This window comes from Panthera uncia, assembly GCF_023721935.1.
Source record: "Panthera uncia isolate 11264 chromosome B2 unlocalized genomic scaffold, Puncia_PCG_1.0 HiC_scaffold_24, whole genome shotgun sequence".
NCBI lineage: Eukaryota > Metazoa > Chordata > Mammalia > Carnivora > Felidae > Panthera > Panthera uncia.
The window spans coordinates 21,343,422-21,359,148 of NW_026057580.1; the positions used below are offsets into that span (position 1 = coordinate 21,343,422).

The 15,727-nt window shown below is 42.3% G+C and overlaps 1 protein-coding gene across 1 annotated transcript in view; it reads right to left on the reverse strand.

Annotated features, from left to right (window-relative positions):
- Nucleotides 1–379: 379 nt before the first annotated feature.
- KLHL31 (kelch like family member 31) overlaps nucleotides 380–15,727 on the reverse strand; it is an 86,911-nt gene continuing 71,563 nt past the window's right edge. The window contains exons 6-7 of the mRNA XM_049653842.1: nucleotides 11,757–11,849; nucleotides 380–1,403 (exon numbers count right to left, since the gene is read on the reverse strand). The gene's annotated coding sequence lies outside the window, so the exon portion shown is untranslated. The remainder of the gene's footprint in view (nucleotides 1,404–11,756; nucleotides 11,850–15,727) is intronic.

A 15,727-nucleotide genomic window follows, 5' to 3' on the forward strand; every position in this document is an offset into this window, starting at 1 on the left:
TTCAATTTCAGGGAATTGGAAGCAGGTTATTTTCTAGAAGGTACTGCATTATGCTGATTGTGCAAAGGGCCAACATGGATAGCTTAGTTTCTGGGCCACAAAGAAGCTCTAAATTAGCAGATTAATTTGGACTGCCTTCTTAAAATTTCAGTTATTTGACAGTTTACCTCAACTTTAGAACTTCTTGCATCAGGAAATCTTAGTGATTTTACATTACTAAGTACCTCTTAGATGTTAAATTGATAAGCATCAATGTGAATTTTTGGAATAAGCGCCCCTAGACACAGAGATAAATTCCAGTTCAGAGGAGTAACTGAAGTTCTGAGATGTGTGTAAATCATGTCATAAGAGGAACTACCAAAGGAATTAGGGCTGATGATGAAAGTGTTAAGTGTTAATTTTTCAGCACACTTTAAGGGCTGTTTTAAGTGCAGAAAGGACTATGCAGAGGCTTGTTTAAGCTTTTGAAGTTAATAATAAATTTATTATAGTTACACATTCAAAACCCTTAAAGTTTGAAGTTCAGCTTACAAATCTTATTTTATTATATATCAAGCACATTTTTGCAATCACTTGTAAGGCTCTTTGACTAATATTTGGCTCTATTTATGGATCTGTTAATCAAATATCTTCAAATACTTTACACTGCATTTGTATATTTAATGTATTTCAGGTTAGGTCTTTAGCCTTAAAATCTTTTGACCAATAAACCTTTCCAAGTGTTTAAATAATTCTTAGAAATCTGATACATTAAACTTATAACAAACTTAAAATTCTATTTTTTTGGGGTGGGGGAAAGCCTGAAAAACAAAATGATTAAAATTAAGGACGTGTGTTCATCCAAAGACACCGCAAAGAGACTGAAAGGCAGGTCACCAAAGGACTTAACACTTGCAATTTGCGTATTGAAAAAGGCCCATGTTAGAATAGGTAAGGAATTCCTAGAAATCGATGAGTGAGGCAGAAGACCTTCCTTAATACTTCCTGACCTTTGAGTGGGGAAGACCTGGAGAGGGGAATCTATGAGGTGAGTGGCTGCTGAGGTAGCTGTTTAGTGATGGTGGCAAGAGGCTGGGGGACAGAGTGTTGGATAATCCCTGGTGGCTCCAGGACTGGTGGGGGCAGGGAGACGCAGGTAGATGCCCATGGTGGGGGGGCTCCTCCTCTGTTGACACCCGTTCCCCTGGGCCTGGGAGACCTCCTCCAGGAGGTGCTGGAAGGTGCTCTGTGGAAACTCTTTCCTCTTCCTCAGAGCACTCCACTCCGGCCTGCCCTCATTTCCTGGCCTGAGGTGGGGGTCCTCAGAATCCCCTTCCACATGCTTAGGCTCTTGCTCCAGTTTCTTCTCCCAGAGTTTCAAGGTCAGTCCGGTCATTTCATCTGCCACCGAGGAGTCCAGCATCCTGGGACGATAAAGAGACAGGGGACACTACAGGCCCACCTTCCCACCTGGTGCTCAGGTTATCTGCAAGAAAGAACTGTTCAGCTGGAGAGTGAACTTAAGATTCTCTTAAATGTTCCAGTGCTTCTTCCCAATGTAGAAGATTTCAACCAAAAATTACAAGTTGATACTGACTACTCAATTACACATTTAAATTCTAATTAGGGGGCACCTGGATGGCTAAGTCAGTTGAGCATCTAACTTCAGCTTAGGTCATGATCTCATGGTTCGTGAATTTGAGCCCCGCATCAGGCTCTCTGCTGTTGGCATGAGCCCACTTTGGATCCTCTGTCCCCCGTCCCCCTTTCTCTCTTTGCCCTTCCGTCGCTCATTCTCCTTCCCTCCCTCAAAAATAAATAAAACAAAACTTCTAATTAGAAGGTAGACACTCTGATAGACTTATTTCTCCTAAATATTCCTAATACAGAAAGCACTAAATTTGCACACACTCTAGTCTCAATAGAGTAACATATGGCCTTGGTTATCTTAAATATTTCTGTGCTTGGTTCTGAATCCTCTTTGGAGTCAAAAGATACTTCTTCACTATGGAAACCATTTCCTTGTCCCATGCATTTTGGGGCTGACTATCTCAGCTTGCCTGACGTGGCTTACTGCCTGGAAACTTCAGCCAGAAGAAGGCTTACTATATATTCTTTTTGGCAATCTTGACGGGACACACTGAATCCGCTTTTGCAGCTTTGTCATTGACTCTGTGATTTCCGGAGCCAAAAGGTCACTTAGCCCTCAAACCTCTAATTCTCTCTGCAGGAAAGCCTGCAGACCCTCTTCTCTTGACTCTTAACATTTGCGAACAAATACAACAAATACAAGTTGTCTACATACAACTTGGCTGCCCTTTGGGTTTTCTGGAAGCTCGTAAGAGCTATTGCAAATACTGGAGTGATAGCAAATTGAATTTTTGAAATCTCTTCTGGCTTTGTAGACTAGTTGGTTGCAGCTCCAAAGTCATATTCCTGGTAGGTGTGTGACTCCAAAGTCATATTCCTGGTAGGCTCCTGGAGAGCCCTTGTAACTGCAGTCACGACAATTCTGTGATTTTCACAGAATAATTTCACGTGTTTATCAGAATCAGGCATCCACAGGTGCCTTTTTGTGTCTACGTAACAGGTGTTTCTCAAACAATCTGGCCATTCAGTTATGACTCATCTTAGTTTACAGTCCTGGGTTATAGTGTTTGTAATGTTCCTCCACTCCTTCCTCCACCACCATCCATTCTCCTGAATCTCTTCTTCTCTCCATTATACACAAAAAATGAGTGCCTACTTCAAGCTGGATGTGGTGCTAAAAATAGAAAGGTAAGCCAGATAGGGGAGCCTGGCTGGCTTAGTCACTGGAGCATCTGACTCTTGATTTTGGGGTCAGGAGTTCGAGCTCCATGTCGGGTGTAGAGATTACTTAAAAAAAAAGTTAACAAGGCAAGCAAGGAAGACGGATATAGTTATTAAACAAATATACCTTAATAACATTTTAAAACTTTAAAAAATTGAGCTATAACTTTCATATCGTAAAACGTACACATCTTAAGGATAAGCTCAATGGGTTACCAATAAATTAGGAGTTATCATAAGTGCCAGGAAACTTATTCAAGGATAATTGCAATTTTACCAATGAGCATATATCCCAAATAAAATCAATGGACTTTGTCTTGAAATGTCAGTTTGAAGGCCATTACTCAGATATTTGTGAGTTGTTGGTTTGGAGCAGGATCAATAAACTATGGCCTATGGGGCAGTGTAGACTATTTCTGTATGGTCTAGGAGCTAAGAATGTTTTTTTATTTATTTATTTTTTTTATTTAAAAAAAAAATTTTTTTTTTAATGTTTATTTATTTTTGGGACAGAGAGAGACAGAGCATGAACGGGGGAGGGGCAGAGAGAGAGGGAGACACAGAATCGGAAGCAGGCTCCAGGCTCTGAGCCATCAGCCCAGAGCCCGACACGGGGCTCGAACTCACGAACCGCGAGATCGTGACCTGAGCCGAAGTCGGACGCTCAACCGACTGAGCCACCCAGGCGCCCCGGAGCTAAGAATGTTTTAAAATTTTTACATGATTTAAGGCAAATAGGAGAGGGAGAAGAAGGAACAGAAACTATATGTGAGCAGCAAAGCTTAAAATATTTATTAACTGGAACCTTTAGAGAAAAAAAATTTGCTGACCCTGAAGCTACAGAGAAAAGAAAGTTAACTAGAAGCCAAGGATAATGGCTCTTTTTCTTTGCTCTCTAGCCTAGTAAGCCAGATGTGTCAACAGGTTCTCTCTCACTGGCACTGACATGTTGCTTAATCAGAAAAGGGTTTAAATTTTTACTAGCTTATGTCAGCCCCACCTAGTCATATTAAATGCAGGGAAGAGTTTGCTAAAACACCTTGCCAGACCACTAAGCCAGGACACTCAGAGGTGGTGACTCTCAACCTTAAGAAGGCCTGGATTTTTCAGAAATATAGAAATAGTTATGGCTGTGTTTACCTATTTTCAAGGCTATGCGTGTGTTTGGAAGACTTTGCCATAGATATTGTCATCATCTGGAACCTTTGCAGTAGATGGGGGCTGGGGAGAAAGCAGATCAAGTATGCATGGGGCTCTGATTCAGCACATATCCTGCCACATATCCTATCCCTCCTTCTCTCTCCAAATAATCTCTATGCTGTTTCCTCAAGTCTAATCCAGCTCACAGTATGCTTCATTCAGCAGTCAATATCCTACTCTCCAGAGGGAAATTCCGGCTCAAATAAGGCCAGGCTGGCCAGCATTTGGTCTGATTACCGATGGGGGCTACATGGGAGTTTCTAGGCAGTGTCGGTGTTAGAATTGTCGCTGTGGTTTGGGTTGGTCGATATTGCTGGATCGGCTATGGTTACTGGCATAGAGAGGAGAGGCTAGAAATAACTAAGAGAATGTTTGAGCCCTAACAAAATGGGTGGGTCTCGGGAGAAAGTTTGTCCTGGAAAGGGAAGTAGAGTGTAAGCCAAGAAATTTGTGCAAAAGCCAAGAACAAGAATGACTGGGGTCAGAGACAGATTGCCATTTGTTGGGCTCAAGGCTCTGTTGGGGCACATGGCATTCCAGGCTAGGGGTAGGAAAATGAACTGCAGACCTTATCCATTTGCAGGGTCTCAAACAGCCTTGGGTTGACTGTTGGAACTGAACTTGTCAGTTGGAGGTTGAATGGCGATTGCTGAGTGTGATTGGGTTGGTAAAGCCCAGTTTTGACAGGACTAAGCTATTATTGTTATTATTATTACAAAAAGTATTTGATGGCATTTGCCATTTTATTGAGCAATTTCTATGTGCCAGACACCTTATAAATCATATCCCTACTCCTTACTACAACTTTATTGAAGCATGTACTATTACCCCTATTTTCCAGAGCAGACAACTGTAGGTCAAGGAAGTGAAGTGACTAACTTGGGCTGGTAAGTTGATTTTTTGTTCCAAATCTCTCAGAGCCCTAAGTATAAAACTGCTTAATTTTATGCCTAATGTTCCTTCCATAAGGGGCATTTAAAAAATTCTTACAACCATAAAGCAATTACTTATTCTACATCCTGGAATATGGTCCTCCCTAGGGATTTTGCATACAGAATAAATCTAACCTCAGAATCTTCTGACATGTTAGTATAATGTACTTACTTAGCCAATTCTAACTAAACATCTTTTTTATGTCATGCACTGTGCCAGTTGATGAGTGTATGGTAGCAAATGAAATATGCATGGTCACAGCCCTCATTGGGCTTCCAATAAAATGGGTTAGATAGACACTGAACAAGAAAATAAGAGGAGCCTGGGCGGCTCAGTCAGTTAAGTGTCTGACTTTAGCACAGGTCATGATATCACAGTTTGTGAGTTCCAGCCCCGCTTCAGGATCTGTGCTGACAGCTCAGAGCCTGGAGTCTGTTTTGGATTCTGTGTCTCCCTCTCTCTCTGCCCCTCCCCTGCTTGTGCTCTGTCTCTCTCTGTCTCAAAAATAAATAAACGTTAAAAAATTAAAAAAAAAAAAAGAAAATAAGATAATAGGTGTGTAATCATAAACTTTGCAATGTCTATCTTAGTTTACTGGGTGATGTGTGAGAGATATTAATAAAGGGATTTACTTAAAAATTTTTTTTGAGAGAGAGAGACAGAGTGAGGTCAGGGGAACAGCAGAGAGAAAGGGAGACACAGAATCCAAAGCAGGCTCCAGGCTCCAAGCTGTTGGCACAGAGCCCAGCGCAGAACTCGAACCCAGGAACCATGAGATCATGACCTGAGCCAAAGTCAGATACTTAACCGACTGAGCCACCCAGGTGCCCCTAAGGGGATTTGCTTTAGATTAAGTAATCAGGGAAGGCCTCTTAGAGGAAGTAACATGCCTGAGCCTGAACGCTGAGCTAGCTGGAAGCACCTAGAAGCAATGGTGCTCGTGATTTGCCCCTGGGGGACATTCAGCAATGTCTACAGATATTTTGCTTGTCACAACAGGGGGAGGAGGGGGAAGGGGTGGTTTTGCTGGTAGTTTTGTCAGTATCTAGTGAATAGAGGCCAGAGATGCTATTGAACCTCCTTCAGTGCAAAGGGCAGCCCCTCACGCCAAAGAATTTTCAGGCCCCAAGCGGCGCTGAGATTGAGAAATGACATTTGAGGTTATTCAAAAGTAGTCAGCAAGCTCGCATTTTCCAGGAATTCTCAGATTTACTCCAAACAAGGGGGAATTCTTAGATGAAGCATTGTAATAACAGTTTCCTTACCTGCTTTTAGAGTCTAGTAAAAAAGCCCCTAGTACAATTTTAAGCATAAATTAAGCAGGTCAGATGCTGGCTACTGACTCTCTTACATCATTGGATTTTTCTAGCAAAAGTTGCCCTTGTCACTTTGATCTTTCACACGTGTCCACGTTTCTTGCTGGGGCTGACTAGGTAACCTCTAGACAGGGTCCGACTAGGTCATTTCTAATGGCTTAATATGTCACTATTCCCAGAACAATGCAGCACTATAGAAATTTCTGTACGTTTTTCTAGACTAAGTAGGAGCAAAAAGGTAAAAAACATTTTGACACAGCTGTCAGTGGGTGACACTGAGCAAGCTTCTAAACATCAATTTTCTTATCCGTAACACTGGCATTGCGTTCATGGAACAGTTTCTTGACTATTTTGGTATTGTGGCAATTCAGAGCCGAGGTTGAAAATCCTGACTGCTTCATGGAGGGGATTAAAGAAAATAAAATATAAAGAAAAAAAAAAAGACATACCTTCTTTCATTCTGCCAATGGCATTTTCTAAACTAGCCAGAAAAGAAGTAATTTGATTAAAATAAACAAAGATACATGAAAGCTCTGTAAATAATTGGATGTGACAGAGCAAGAATGCTGTAGAAATATTGATGTGAGCACTTTTCCATTCGCTTTGATGCAGGCATTGCAGACAAGCCAATGATCTTTAGCCCTGGCTCCACTTCCCTGAAACTTTCCCTGACGAGTCTTTCTTGCTTTTCTGGGAACTCCTTATGTGAGGGCCCCCTCCCCTTTTTCTTTTTTCTTTTTCAATAACTTAAAGCTCATTTGCCTGGCCCTTACTTAAACACCCAGAATGTTGGGATAGATGGATGATCGAATGGATGGGGAAAACTGAATATCTGACACTGAACTGTTCTATCCGTGGGGGTTTGATGTGAAGGACACAACACGATGACCTTTCTAGTTAGTGTACAATCTGTCCATATTATAACCAGCTGGTAGGGCTCTGCCAGTGACTTCTCAGTGTCCTGTCAGGTTCCGTCTTCCTCTGTTCTCTCTACATCAGATTATTATCTTTAAGACTGAAAGTGAGGAGTGCCTGGGTGGCTCAGGTAGTTAAGCATCTGACTTGGGCTCAGGTCCATGATCTCATGGTTCATGAGTTTGAGCCTCAAGTTGGGCTCCCTGTTGTCAGCGCAGAGCCTGCTTCGGATCCCCTGCCTCCCCCTCTCTCTGCCCGTCCTCCATTCTCTCTCTCTCTCTCAAAAATAAATAAAAACAATAATAATAAAAAAGACTGAAAGTGTTACTCAGGATTTTTCTCTATTGGATATTTTGCATGTTCTTCGCATACTTAATTGCTTATGATTTCACATGTAGGAAACGGGACTAGTTACTTCAAATTACTAGTTAAATCAAAACTAGTCAAATCAAATTTCAAACTCTACAACACAACACTCCCCAGGGTGCCTCAGTATTTGAAATGCTGCTCCAAGAACTTAAGTACAGTTTTTAGTTCTCAGCTTACATATTAGAATTATTTCAGTGCTTTAAAAAAAAACTGGGGGTTTTAGGGGCGCCTGGGTGGCTCAGTTGGTTGGGCGACTGACTTCGGCTCGGGTCATGATCTCATGGTTCATGGGTTCGAGCCCCGTGTCGGGCACTGTGCTGACAGCCTGCTTCCGGTTCTGTGTCTCCCTCTCTCTGCACCTCCCCTGCTCGTGCTCTGTCTCTTTCTAACTCTCAATAAATAAATAAATGTTAATAAAAAAAAACTTAAAAAAAATAAAAAATAAAACTGGGGATTTTATTCTAGAGTAAGATTCCGGTACTCTCTAGCTGTAGCTCTGCCCTTTCCCCAGCATTTGACATGGGCTGGTTTCCATCCTCTCCTCTCATTCAGATACTTATCTCTTAACCTTGACTGTTGGAACTACAGCAAATGTTTTCAGGCACTGTAAATATGTCAAAGTAAACATAGTGTTGACAGTGTAAGGGCAGTGTCCAGCCCTAATGCTGACCATTTAACAGATCCTATCCCCCCCCCCCTTTTTTTGACAAATATAATTAAGAGCATGCTATTTCATGAGATCTACTGTGTCCAAAAAAAGAAAGAAGACAGTGGAGTTATTAAATAAACTGTTGCCATATATTTCACAGGGCAAACAAAAGTACTTACCATTTAAAAGTAAACCAAGAAGAAAATGCCCACTTTCACAATGCAGAAGGTTCTGGTTGCCTAGGTTAAGGAGGGGAGGAGACTCAGTGTCGAGAAAGTGGGAGAGGTGGGGGACAGGAAAGGGAGAAGATGGAACCTCTTCTGTCCCTGGAAGCAGGGGGCATTAAGTTATGGTGAAGGCAAGGAATGGCACCTGGATTGTTCCTTTGTGAGCTGAGCAATGTTGACATTCATTCACTCATTTCTCAGTGTTCACTGAGTGCTTACCACTGGCCAGATGCTTTTCTAGGTGCTTGGGATATATCAGAGAACAAAACAAAGACGCTTGGCCTTCTGGCGTTTACGTTTTAGCAAGGAAAGACACACAGTACATATGGAAAATAAGTAACTGTACAGGAAGTCAGAAAGTGATAAGTGTTATGGGAAAAAGAAAAATTAAAGCAGGGGATCCATAGTATGCAGTTAGTTCATGGTCAGGACATGATATGGCCTGGATAGTGGCCAGGGTAGTTAGGTCTTCTTGAGAAGGAATGATGTGAACAAGGACTTGAAGGAAGTTAGGGGTTTAGCCAAGTAGCCAAGTGAGGAAGAGTATTGCAGGCAGAGGAAACAGCCAGTACAAAGGCCTTGTGCAGGGAGGGAGTTAGGAGTGGTCAGGAAAACAAGGAGCTCAGAACGACGGCACTGGTATGTAAGAGGATGAGGTGATGGCAAAGGAAGCAAATCTAAAAACCGCACAGGGCTTTGTGTATTCACTCTTTGTCTCTTCTAGCTCACCTGAGCCTCCCCCACCCCCAACTTCTAAAACCCTTCTATGATTCCCTTTGGAATTCACTACCCATTGTCACAAAACACACTTATAATATCAGCCCAGACTCTAAATAGTGTCTTCCTCTTCTTGTTCTAATGTGGACTCTACTTCTCGAGCAGCCCTCCAGGGGGTGGATAGCCCTCATGCTACTAGGCCTGGGGGTGGGGAAGGGGGGGCTCAGCTATTCTGATGGGCAAATATTTTCCACCCTTTTAAACTCCATTTATAAGATGGCTTGCTGTATTTGGTATATATATATATGTATATATATATACAATAAACCATATACCAATATGGTATACAAATATACCAATAAACATTATATATATATATGTATATATATATATGTATGTGTGTATATATATATATACACACATATATATATATATAATGTTATATATATATATATATATAATGTTTATTTATTTTTGAGAGAGAGAACAGGAGCAGAGATGGGGCAGAGAGGGAGGGGGGAGGGAGACAGAAAATCTGATGTGGGCTCTGCACTGACAGAAGAGAGCCTGATGTGGGGCTTGAACTCATGAACCATGAGATCATGACCTGAGCCAAAGTCAAGAGCTTAACCGACCGAGCCACACTGGTGCCTATTTGTTTGTTTGTTTATTTATTGTTAAATGTTTATTTTTGAGGGAGAGAGAGAGGAGAGAAAGAGAAAGAGAGAGAGAGAGAGAGAGACAGAGAGAGAGGCTATAGCTGATTTTTTAAAAATGGTGCTTTGAAACAGAAAATCTGGGTTCAATTCCTGCTGTGCCTATTAATTGTATGACTTTGGCAAGTCATTTAATGTCTTGTATCCTCTGTTCCATTCCTTATGAGATGGATATAATAAAAATCTATCTTTCAGGTTGGTAGTGAAGGTAAAATATGGTAATGTGTCTACGAGTGCTTTCTGAACCACACAAGGATGAGCCCTGTTATCCTGTGGCCCACATGGCCAGAGCCGACCATTATATCCTCCTGGCACTCTTATCTCTGGGCCCAAGCCTTACTGTGAACACTTGAGATTCTCTACCCAAGGGCTTTGCTCTGGTCCTGGGAACATGCACAGCAGCATTGTGGCAAGCCTGAGTGCCAGAGAGTCAATGCCCCCAGGAGCAGCTCTGAAGCAATGGTGGACAGAAATTGGTGGACAAATACCCTGGCTTCCTAGCTCCTGGTTGGGACAACTCTGAGGTAATCTCTGTTCTGTCTCCTAGGGTTCCCCAGCAGGATTATGCACCCATCGCCCCCTGTGACAGTTGACTTGATAATATACCCTTTATTAGCTTCCCTCCTTTTCCTATTTTATTTCCTTACTCTCTGATGTTTCCTGAGATTACTTCCCAAATAAGTGGCAGAACTAGAGCTTGGTCTCAGCTTATCTGCTTTCAAAGTCTATGCCTTCAACCACTAAATTCTAATACCTCTGATACTGCTTCAGATACTGTTCCAGATAAGAACCCGGATGAGGGTTGTGTTATACGTGTAACTGGGTTTTCCTGCTTCATGGATCTGAGTCCCATTCGTCACATTCTTTTAGATTTTCACGTTGAGCATAAGAGCGCTCAAGAGCCCCAGTTGCCAGGTTAACGGGCAGTCCAACAGCCCCGCTTCCAGGTTCCTTTCTATGAATCGTTGGCATACTCCGCCCCCCACCAAACACCGCGGTACTTCTAAGGTCTGAAGAGGGCCTTTGTCTCACTTTTAAGTGATCTATCAGCTGTTGCCATTCTCCCCACCCCCATCCCCACCACGCACAGCCTGTGAGAGAGAAAACAAATCCTCCCCCATCAGCAGACGATGACAGTCCCTGTGAAGTGGTGTCTCCTGCTCAACACCTGGCGTCTCAGTTCCTCCGGGGGGGGGGGGGGGGGGGGGGGGGGGGAATCCCATCCCTCGGCTCGGGACCTTGATGCAGGCGCGCCCCTTCCCCAGCCCGTGTGCTCCACGCCTGTGCCTTGGATCACAAGCCCCACGTCCTGCTGGCAGGCCAGGAGGCCTCCAGCTTCAGCAGGATCTATATGCTTAACGCATTCCTTCCGCATTCACTCGGGGGGCCTGTGACCTGAGCTCCCCTCCCTCGTTGAGACCTCTGTTACCCTAGAGTTAATTTCAGAACCATCCTAGTCCATCCCGATAGACCCTTCTCTTCACATATCTGCAAACCGGGTTGATTAAACAGTCTGCTGCCTCCCTGAAGACTCCGGACTCACTCAAACTGACCCACTGTGTCCCCAGTGTTGAATTTTATGTAACAAGGATCTCAGACTTGACTGAGACACAAAAGCTTGGGTTCCATCCTAATCCCAGGACAATGCCTGCTTTCTTGCTCTGTGTTTGTTTGCCTAAAATGGCCACTCATGTGACTACCCCAGGGCGAAAGAAGGCTCACCTCTCAGGGACAAATTATTTGAAAACTATTCATCCGTGCACACCCATGTTTTAAAATTCCGGACAAAACTTTTTGACCAGCTTCTGTTTTAAGGAGATACTATTTTTTTCAGGAGCTCTGATTCCAAAGGAAAAACCGGATAAAGTTGAAGAAAGGTCCCCCGCCCCCCTCCCCCCTTTTTCGTGCCTGGAAGAGTACTCACTTAATAGTGTTCTTTTCTTGTAGGGGAGCTGGTGCCAGAAAGAAGTTGAAAATGTCACCCTCTCTGCCTTGTAGAATCGGGACAAACATCATCCTGGAAAGAAGTGAGAAAAAGGAAGGGAGGATGACACAGACTGCATCAGAAAAACTCAAAACTCGCCTGTGAGGAGATTTCACTGAAGAGCCACAGCTGAGATGGCTGGCTACTGTTTGCATCCTAACCTCCTGTGGCTTAAACCTCACAGTCCAGCACAGGATTCATTTTTATTTTTATTGTTTTTGAATGTTTATTTATATTTGAGAGAGACACACAGAATGTGAGCGGGGAGGGCAGAGAGAGAGGGACACACAACATCCGAAGCAGGCTCCAGGCTCTGAGCTGTCAGAACAGAGCCCGACGCGGGGCTCGAACCCACAGACTGCAAGATCGTGACCTGAGCTGAAGTCAAGACGCATAACCGACTGAGCCAGCCAGGCGTCCCCAGGATTCATTTTAACATTTTTAATTTCTCTATTTAATGTATAGAACTCTCGTTTCCCCAGGTAGATTGAAAGCTCCTCAGAGCCCAGCACAGAGTGAACACAGCTGGCTTTTGCTCATGTTCAGGAATTACAACATTATTTTCAGGTAACCTTATGTTACTGGTCTCATTCTCTTACAAAGTGGGGGAAAGGAAGAGGGGCCAGGGTGGAATAAACAACATACTTACAACGTTACCATGAATGAAATGTCATTGTCTTCAAAACTTCCTGATAAGGACAACTGCACTTATTTTCCTAAAGACGTGTTTTCCTCACTCTGTGTTCCTTTGGCACACTTGTTTCTTTTCTTGCTGCTTTTTTACGTTATTTGCAAATAGGCATGCAAGGAGGCATATTTTAGAAATTTGTGGCATCTCAAAGTCCAATTTTTTGAACACGTGTAATGTGTACCAACCCAGCGCAGAGTGCTGGTTGCTGACCCAATGGCTGCCTGAGACTCCTAGTCACCAGTCTCCCTCGAGGTGAGGGGCGGCCACACAGCTTGGTTTTAGCCCACGAGCTGTAAGCAGAAGTCTTCTAGCTGAGGCTGGTGAAACAGCCTCTGCTTTTCTCAGTCAAAAGGGGCAGATTTAATTGTAAGTGCCCTTCACCTTGCCCTTTCTGTCTCAGCACAGGTGAGATTGCCTTGGTGCATCTGGGAGGAGCTTGTTCTCTACAAGCTGCAGCTCCAGGAAGGGATAACCTGCAGCCGAGGCAGGATTTCCTGAGATCCCATCACCTCCCTGCTGTCCTAGGAGTCTATGTTGGGAATGTGAGTGATTAGAGCCCTGCTGAGGTTGTTTTTTGGATGATTTTTAAATTATATCTTCCCAGGAGAGACATGGACGTTATTAAATTTTTAAACAGTACTTTAGCTGTTTAAGTAACACATGCTTATAAAAATATTTAAACTGTTGGGGCGCCTGAGTGGTTCAGTCGGTTAAGCGTCCGACTTCGGCTCAGGTCACGATCTCGCGGTGAGTTTGAGCCCCACGTCAGGCTCTGTGCTGACAGCGCGGAGCCAGGAGCCTGCTTTGGATTCGGTGTCTCCTTCTTTCTCTCTGCTCCTCCCCTCTTCACACTCTCTCTCACTCTCTCTCTAAAATAATGAATTTTTTAAAAAATATTTAAACCGTTCAAAAGGTATTAAGTTAAAGTCTCTCTTCTTCCCCTAGAGGACTCATCATTGACATTTCTTATGTGTTCTTCCAAAAACTTTGGGTTATGTGCATGTATATTTATTTACACAAAGAGATCACAGTACGTGATATTCTGCTCTTGCTTTTTAAACCTATCTTTTTCAGCATATGTACATATGCAATATTCTTAAATTTTTAAAAAAAGTTTTGTTTTATTTTTTATTTGAGAGAGAGAGAGAGAGGGAGAGAGAGTGAGCACATGTGTGAGCAGGGAAGAGGGGCAGAGGAACGGAGAGAGAATCCTCAGCAGGCTCCGTGCTCAGTGTGGAGCGCAATGCAGGGCTCGATCCCATGACTCTGGGATCATGACATGAGCCGAAATCAAGAGTTGGGTGCTCGACCGATTGAGCCACCCAGGTGCCCCACATGTGTCATATTTTTAATTGGCACATGGTGTAAAACACTACATGGATAAATCAGGAACATTAGAGAAAAGCAAATTAAAATGACAGCAGGATACCACACTGTACACCTATTAGAATGATACAGATAAATTAAAAAACAAACCATAAAAAGCTGACAATACCAAGTGCTGACAAGGATGCAGAGCAACTGAAACTCTCATAAACCGGTGAGAAAGCAAAACGTTACTGCCAGTTTGGAAAACGGTTGACAGTCTCTTATAAAGGTGAGTGCGTACTTCATATACAACAAAAATTCCATGCCCAGACATTTACTCAAATGAAATGAAAACATGTTCTTTTTTGGAAATGTTTATTTATTTATTTTGAGAGAGAGAGAGAGAGAGAGAGACAGAGACAGAGAATCCCAAGCAGGCTCCATGCTGTCAGCTCAGAGCCCAATGCGAGGCTCCATTCCACGAACCGTGAGATCATGACCTGAACTAAAATCCAGAGTTGGACGCTTACCTGACTGAGCCAGCCTGGTGCCCCAAGACAGATATTCTCACGAAAACCTCTCCATGCATATTTATAATGGCTTCATTCATAATCGCCCGAAACTTGAAACGGTGCAAAATTCTTCAGGTGGATAAACCAGCCGTGGCACATCCACACGATGGAGCAGGCCCAGGATTAGGGTGAGGCAAATGAGACACTCAGCTCAGGCACAACATTTAGGGACACCAAAGCACTCAGTAACCAAGATAAATAATATTAATGCAATATTTTTTAAAGATCAAAACTAATGCAAAAAAGTACATGACGAACAAAACATGAAAATTTAATGCAGAAACTGACCCTGCACTGCTACAACCATGAGAGTTAAGCAAGTTGGGGGTGCACGTGCAAGGTGGTAAAAATGATCCAATTTGCATTTTCTTTGGACAATCATAACCATCGTTCCCAAATGAAGGAAATTGGCAAGTTCTTTCCATCATTTATAATTGTACATCTACAGTACTGCAGTGTAAACGGGAAGGTTTTATTTTATTACAAATAAATGTGTGATTTTAAAAATAGTAAGAACTGGGGCGCCTGGGTGGCTCAGTCGGTTAAGCGGCCGACTTTGGCTCAGGTCATGATCTCAGGGTCCGTGAGTTCGAGATCTCACGGTCTGTGAGTTTGAGCCCCGCGTCGGGCTCTGTGCTGACAGCTCAGAGCCTGGAGCCTGTTTCGGATTCTGTGTCTCCCTCTCTCTGAACCTCCCCCGTTCATGCTCTGTCTCTCTCTGTCTCAAAAATAAATAAACGTAAAAAAAAAAATTTAAAAATAGTAAGAACTGAAGTGAGGTATACAAATTTTATTTAATAAATATTTACTTAAAAATAAAATAAATATTTATTTTTTATTTATATTTATTTCTGAAATATATAAATAGTGTATAAATCATATATTTTACTTTTCGGGAATAAAACTTGGTCACTTCAAATGTTTTATGAAAAAAAATTTTAATCAGGAAAATAAACTTAGGAGGCTTTTACACTTTATTTACTTAAGACAATGATAAATAATTCACTGTGTTTCATATCTTTATATCAAACCTATTTTTTAAACTGCTTTTCGTTTTACTAACTTGTCTAGAAAGCTAGTATGTAATTTTCTATTTGTAATTGTTGATTTATATACATATATATGTATACACACACATATATAGAGTGGTTTTTAATTAAAATTAAAGTTTTAATTAAAGTAAATTTTAAATTGTGGTAAAATACACATAAAAAATTACCATCTTAATCATTTTTAAGTGTATAGTTGAATAGTGTTATGTATATTCACATTGTTGTACAACCACCAGAAATTTTTCATCTTGCAAAATTGAAAGTCTCTGCCTATTGAACAATAACATC